The following is a 7,958-nucleotide window of genomic DNA, read 5'->3' as shown; positions in this document are numbered from 1 at the left end:
GATAGGTATTTCATCATTTGTCCTACTTGTTCTTAGACCTCCAATTTCTTATGTTGAGCTGGGTTCTCTGGCTTTCCAGCATATAGATAACCATTGTTGGACTATACAGCCTCCATCCTGTAATCCAATGAAATAAATTCCTCTATCTTCTATTGGTTTTATTCTGTACATTTGTGTAGAAATGTTTTCTAGATGGATATATATGCTCTGAATAAGTGCATATTCTATTGATTCTTTTCCTCTAGAGAATGTAAGGACATAAGGATGATAAAGAATCAGGGAATAATGACAATATTAGAAGAGACTAATGAAAGTCCAACTTTGGACACAAATGGAAATTTATTAAAAGACTGAGAAAGAATTCATAATAATTCTCTTAAAAATAGGTCAGTTAACTACAACAAACACTTACAGAACATTCCTTTCAGCAACAGCAGAGTAAATGTTCTTCACTGTTGAGGTCCATCTGAGAGTGAAGAGACATGTACTCATAGCAACTCACCTGGCTACCTCCTAAAGAAACAATGTCCATTTTTGAGAGTTGGTAGTCACACCAGCCTCTAAAAAGGTCCACATCCTGCTGCTGTGGGGATATACCAATGTCCTAAGGGTCAGGAGTCTGTGATCTTGGGAGAACAACACATGTAACTATGAAGCCTGTCATCAGAGGTTCCAGCAATTTCCTAACCAGAATTGGATACACCTAATTAGGCAGACCTCCTCATCATGCTGCAGCAGCTCCTGATCATCTTATCCAGGAGGCCAGCACCTGGGTGAAGCTGTATCATCCAACACAGGCCAAGGAGAGGCGTCCCTGTGGGAGGATGTGACTAATATGTTTGAAGGAGAAACTCTACTATCTCAGGATGCTGATAAGATCCAGGGAGAAATCTAAGCAGATGAAGTGACCCCTGGGCTCCCGGCAACAGAATCTCAGGAACTGGTGACATTCTAGGACATATCTGTAGACTTCAGCCAGAAGGACTGGGAACAGTGGGCTCCTATTTACTGGAATCTGTACCAGGAGGTAATGCTGGAGAATTACCGGTGTAGCAGGGAGGAAGATCAGAAGAAAACAAACTAGACCTGAGTTCTGATAAAGTAGCAGGGGGGAAGGGATGGCATAGCAGAGAGATAAAACCTAAATAATTCAAAGGTGAAGAAGGTCACATAGCATTAGGGGTAGAAGGGCAGTAAATAACTAGGGTGAAGTAACCTGTAGAATTGCATGTAACCACATATGGATTAAACTTTGTTTTTAAATTTTTCTTGCCTCTGTAACCTGCTTGCAAGGGTACATAAGGTGAGACCCCTTTGTTCTTGGAGATCAGCCATTGAACACGACTCTGCTGGGTCTGTGCTGGCACAATAAAATCTTGCTTCCTGTTAAATTGCCTCAGTGTCTCGTATCTCAGCTAGCAGCCTCCCACAACACCGGAACCTGGTATCAGTGACAGTATATCAACTTTCCAAGCCTGGTGTGAACTCCAGGTTGGAGAAAGGAGAAGAACCATGGATGACAGAGAAAACAAAGATCCAGGAGATCTCATTTTAGATATGAAGAGTAAAACAGAAACCAATGAGTCAAGTGCTGACACATTCCCCAGGAACAGTTATACCATTCCATTTGAAGGTTCATAAGGGGTGATATAATTTATTTTGCATTGAGAAAAAACTTCAGATATGATGATGTATTACAGAAGCACAAGGAAACCTATGGAAGAGATGTAAAACTAGCCATTTTGACCCACAAAAAGAGAAGTCAAGAAGTTAGAAATTTAGGAAAAGTATTGTGAGTTCAAATATTATTTTAGAACAGAAGCACCATAAATGTGGCCCATCTAGGAAGAGGAACAAATAAAAATTAGATTTGATTGATAATCAATAATTTGCCTAAGAACTAAAATTTATGAATGTAATACATGTGAAAAAAATGTTCAAATAACCCGTTCATTTTACTGAAACCATGAGAATTCATATTGATGAGAAATTTTCAGATGTAGGGAATACGGGAAGACCTTTAGTCAAAGCTTATCTCTTAATACACACCAGAGAATCCATACTGGTGAGAAACTCTTTGAACATGATGAATGTGGAAAAGTCTTCAGACATCGTTCATCACTTAGTCAGCATCATAGAACTTACACTGGGGAGAAACCTTGTCTTTGTGATAAATGTCAGAAAGCCTTCAGCCAGAACATTAGCTTGATCCAACATTTGAGGACTCATTCTGGAGAAAGGCCCTTTACTTGCAATAAATGTAAGAAAACCTTTTGACAGATTAGACACCTTAGTAAACACATGAGAATTCAGACTGGGGAGAAACCTTATGCATGCACTGCATGCTATAAAATATTTAGTCAAAAAGAGAATCTAATGCATCACCAGATAATCCACATTGGGAAAGACCCTATAAATGTAAGGAATGTGGGAAAGCCTTTAGGCAAAGGATACTCTATAGCAACCAGGAAGCTGTTCAAATAGGAGTGAAAGAATATGAATACAACTTCTTTATAAGATGTGTTTCATCCTTTAAAAAACATCAACATAATAAAGGCTACATATGACAAACCTATATCCATCATCACTTGTAATGGGGAAAACTAAAACCATTTCTTCTAAAGTCAGAGCAAGAGAAAGGTGTTCATTCTCCTCACTCAGTCAATATAGTACTGGAATTCCTAGACAGAGCAATAAGACAAGAGAGAAAAATAAGTGGGTTTCAATAGAGAAGGGAGAAGTCAAATTATCCCTACGTACAGATGATATGATTCTATACTTAAAAGAACTTACAGATTACATCAAAAGAACACTTAGATCTGATTAACACTTTTGGCAAATTAGTAGATTATAAAATCAACATACAAAAAACAGTAGCTTTTCTATATACCAACAATGAACAGGCTGAGAAAGAAATCAGGAAAACAAGTCTGCTCACAATAGCCTTAAAAATCATCCAGGTATGAACTGAACCAAGGAGCTGGAAGACATCTACAATGAAAATTACAAAACCTTGAAGACAGAAATTAAAGAAGATACCAAAAGATAGAAAGACATCCCATGTTCATGGACTGACAGAATTAATATTATGAATATGGCTATACTACTGAGAGCAGTCTACAGATTCAATGCAATACCCATCAAAATTCCAATGTCATTCATCACAGAAACAGAAAAATCAACTTTAACATTTACAAGGAGGCATGAAAGTTACCCCCCCAAACAAAAGCAATCCTGAGTAAAAAGAACAACCCAGGAGGTATCACAATCATTGTACTACAGAGTCATATTAACAAAACCAGCCTGGTGCTGGCAAAAAAAAAAAGACATGAAGATCAATGGAATGGAATAGAAGACCCAGAAATAAAACCACACAGCTACCATCTAGTTTTTTTTTCTTTACTAGTTTTAATTTGTCTATCCCTTTTATATTGCCATTTTTCTATACTTTTTCAATTCTCCCTGCTTCTTCTTCTTCTTCTTCTTTTCTTCACACTTTCCTATCAATTCTTTGCTAGCCACCCCCCTGCTTCTGATATTACTCTCAACATTTATATTCTTTTTGATCCCTGACAATAGCACCCTTCTCCACAATAACTGAAACATATCTCTACACACTAGGATTTTGTTTGCCTTCAGCCCTCATACTTTGCACCCCTTGTTCACCCTCCCCACAGCTTCTTTTCTCCTTATCTCTTCTCCAGCCCCCATCATTTTACTATCTAAGTTTTAATTCCTATACAAACAAGCTTTATTTTCTAACCCCTTTCTCTTTATAAATAATAATGTAAAATGTATTATACTCCATGTAAATATCTGGTTTGGTATGGAATTGCTGAATTTGTTATGCTAAGTTATACATACAGGCCAGTGGTCAGAAACCACACAATAACCTATCCAAAAATCAGTCTTTCCAGAATATTCAAACACATAGAGACTGAATGACATGTGTTTCAATGACCAGTGGTTATTGAAGAACTAAGGGAGGAAATCAAAAGCTTCTGGAATCTAAAGAAAATGAAAACAAAACCTACCATAACCTAAGGGATGTAGCAAAAGCAATGCTAACAGGAAAGTTTACATCTATGAGTGCCTATATCAAAAACACAGACAGATCTCAAATAAATGCCCTAATGCTGTATCTCAAGCTCCTCAAAAAAAAAAAAAACAAAACCAAGAACAAGCTAAACCCAAATTAGCATAAAAACAGAAATAATAAAAATAAGGTCTGAAATCAATGAAATAGACACCCTCCAAAAAAAGAAACTATACAAAGAAGCAATGAAACAAAAAGCTGGTTCTTTGAAAAGATAAATAAGATTGATAAGTCTTTAACCAATCTGACTAGAAGATGAGAAAAGACCTAAATTTATGAAATTAGAGGTGAAAAGGGGAATTTCAAAACAAATACCAATGAAATCCAGAGGATCATTAGGTAATACTTCAAAAACCTACACTCAAATAAACTGGAAACTCTAAAAGAAATGGATAAATTTATCAATGTGTTTGATCAATCAAAATTGAACCAAGATGTTATAAACCATCTAAATATCAAGCAATGAAATTGAAGTAATAATAGTGTTCCAGAAAAGACAAGGCCAAGACTAGAGAGATTCACTGCTGAATTCTACCAGGCCTTTTCCAAAAGAATGAAAGACAATGCTTGTCAGATAATTCCATAAGCTAGAATGGGAAAAGATACTACCAAGCTCATTTTATGAAGTCAGTATTACCCCAATACCAAAACCAGATAAGAACTCAACAAAAAAAGAGTAAGTTATACATCTATTTCCCTGAGGAACATAGATGTAAAAATTCTCAATGAAAAATTTGCAAACTGAATTCAACAACATTTTAAAAATATCATACACCATCATCAAGTTGGTTTCACTCCAGGGATGCAAGGATGGTTCAATATACTCAAATCAACTGAACTAATAGAGCACATAAACAAAATAAAAGACAAAAATCACATGATTATCTCAGTAGATAAAAATGCCTTTGAAAGAATTCAACATACTTTCATTATAAAAATCTTGAAAAATTAGGAATTAAAAGAACATAAGTCAATATATTAAAGGCCACATATGATAAACCTATAGTCAACATCATTCCAAATGGAGAAAAAACAAACCATTGCCTCCAAAGTCAGGATTGAGACCAGGGTGTCCACGCTTTCCATTCAAGACAAAAGTCTTCACCAAAAACTCTTAGATGTCATCAACACTTTTGGCAAAATAGTAGGATACAAAGTCAACATTAAAAACCCAGTAGCTTTTCTATATACCAACAATGAACAAACTGGGAAAGAAATCAGAAAAAAACAGTCCCCTGTACAATAGTCTCAAAAAATTAAATACCTAGAAATAAAACCTAACTATGGAGGTAAATGATCTCTCCAATAAAAACAATAAAGCAATGAAGAAATAAATCAAGGTAGACACTAGAACATAGGAAGATCTCCCATGTTCATGATTCAGCAGAATTAATATTGTGTAAATGTCTCTACTATCAAAAGCAATATACAGATTAAATGCAATCACTATCAAAATCCTAATTTCATCCTTCACAGAAATATCAAGATAAATCCTAAAAGTCATTTGGAAGTACAAAAGTTCTGGAATAGCCAAAATAATCCTGAGCAAAAGAGCAATGCTAGAGGTATCACAATACCTGACATCAAACTGTACTACAGAGTTATGTAACAAAAGCAGCATGGTAATGATACAAAAACAGACATGAAGACCAGTGGAATAGAAGATTGACAAATAAGCTCACACAGTGACAGCCATCAGGTTTTTGACAAAGGTGCCAAAAACATCCATTGGAGAAAAGACAATCTTTTCAAAAACAGTGCTGGGAAAAGTGGATATCCACATGTTGAAGACTGAAATTCGACCACTATCTCTCACCATGTATTAAAATCAATTCAAAATGCATCAAACAACATAATGTTAAGACCTGAAACTTTAAAACTGCTAGAAAAAACCATAGGGGAAATTTTTAAGTTATAGGCATAGTTTATGCCTCTCTGTATACTATTGCAATTGCTCAGGAAATAAGAACAAATATTGACAAATGGGATTGTACCTATTTAAAAAGCTTTGGTACAGCAAAGGAAATGGTTAATAGAATCAAAAGAAAACTTATACAATTGGAGAAAATATTTTCCAGTTACTCATTGTACAGAGGATTAATATCAAGAATATATGAAGAGCTCCAAAAATTAAACATCAAAAGAACAAATAATCCATTTAATAAATGGGCAAATGAATTGTACAATAGTTTTGAAAAGAAATACAAGTGGCTAATAAATACATGAAGAAATGTTCAACATTCTAGTCATAAAGGAAATTCAAATAGAAATGATGTTGATATTCTATCTCACCCCAGTCAGAATGGCTATCCTCAAGAAAACAAACAACAAATGCTAGTGAGAATGTGGGGGAATAGTGCCCTTATACTCTGTTGGTGGGAATGCAAATTAGTGTAGTCATCATGCCAATCAGTATAGAGGATCCTTAGAAAAGTAAAAGTATAACTACCATATGATCCTCCTATAAAACTCTTGGGCATATATTCTAAGGAATGGAAGTTAACATAAGGTTGAGATACTGACACACCTATGTTTACAGAAGCACTATTCACAATAGCCAAACTACGGAATCAGCCTAGGTGCCCATCATCAATGAATGGATAAAGAAAGTGTGCTATATAAACACAATGGAGTATTACTCAGCCATAAAGTAGAAAGAAATTATGTCATTTGTATGAAAATGGATGGAGATAGAGATCATCATGTTAAGTGAAATAAGCCAGGCAGAGAAAGACAAATATTGCATGTTCTCTCATTTATGCAGGATATAGTCCTTAAAAATGAATGACAGGAATGAAAAACAGGTAGTATTTGGGGTGAGTACCAGAGGGAGTGGGAAGACAAAAGGAGAGGGTGGAAGGACTTTATATATATGTACGAAAATAGAATAATGAGGATTTTCCAAGATGGTGGCTAGAGGCAAGAAGTAGAAAACATGTCTCCTAAAGTGAAATCTGGAGAGACGCTGGAGACACACCTTGCAGGCAAGGCCAATGAGAAGAGGCAAAACTTTGACCCCTCCACACCTCCATCCTGCGCAGAGCATCTCCACTTCACATTGAACAGAGAAACCAGGAGGGCCCCCGGGCCACTGCCAGATGCTAGTGCCCAGATGGCTTGGGAAGACGTGGACCACAAGGTGAGCTAAGTGGTATGTGGTACTCCCACAGACAACCCTGTGCCAGATCAGCATAGCCCCCTAGTCAGACCTACCCCCACCTGGGGAAAAAAGAAAAACTGAATAATAAGCAATAACAACAATAAAGACAGGTAGCAAAGAAGGTGGGGCACCCTGAGCACCGAAGGGGAGGGAAAGGAGTCTCTCCTGGAACTGTAAATAAACAAGCCGGGCCTGGCCAGAGAGGGCGGGAGTGGGGGCACGTGCCCAGAAACCAGGAGTGGAAAAGCTTGTGAGAGTGACGGAGAGAGGAAAACTCCACAGGAGAGGGGGGGAAGACCCACCTCCCATGTGAGCTGTAAACAAACACGCTGGCCAGCAGGAGCAGCAGCACACACCCAGCAATCAGGAGTGGGAAAACTTGTAAAAGCAGAGGGGGGAGGAAAACTCCACAGGAGAGGGGGAAAGACCCACTTCCCACCTGAACTGTAAATAAACACGCAGGCCTGAGAAAGCAGGTGGAGTGTCACCTCCCCCAGTGTGCTTGGAAAGGGGAAAGCTTGTAGCAGTGGCATCATGCACAGAACTCTGAGTAAACAAAGCCTGCAGGGCCAGGTGAGTGCTAAGCTCACCACAGAGATCTGCATAAATAAAGCCTCCAGCAACAGCAGGCTGACAGCAGCAGGCAGGCAAGCCACAGCTGCAGATAGCCATTCACAGACCTGTCTCCAGACTCTTTTTTTT

General features: G+C 37.5%; 1 pseudogene; it reads left to right on the top strand.

Moving 5' to 3' along the window:
- The first annotated feature begins 726 nt into the window (after positions 1–726).
- LOC141419484 (zinc finger protein 69 homolog) lies at positions 727–2,567 on the top strand (annotated as a pseudogene).
- The last annotated feature ends 5,391 nt before the right edge of the window (positions 2,568–7,958 follow it).

This window comes from Castor canadensis, chromosome X, assembly GCF_047511655.1.
Source record: "Castor canadensis chromosome X, mCasCan1.hap1v2, whole genome shotgun sequence".
Lineage (NCBI taxonomy): Eukaryota > Metazoa > Chordata > Mammalia > Rodentia > Castoridae > Castor > Castor canadensis.
This window is presented reverse-complemented; position numbering and strand designations above follow the sequence as displayed.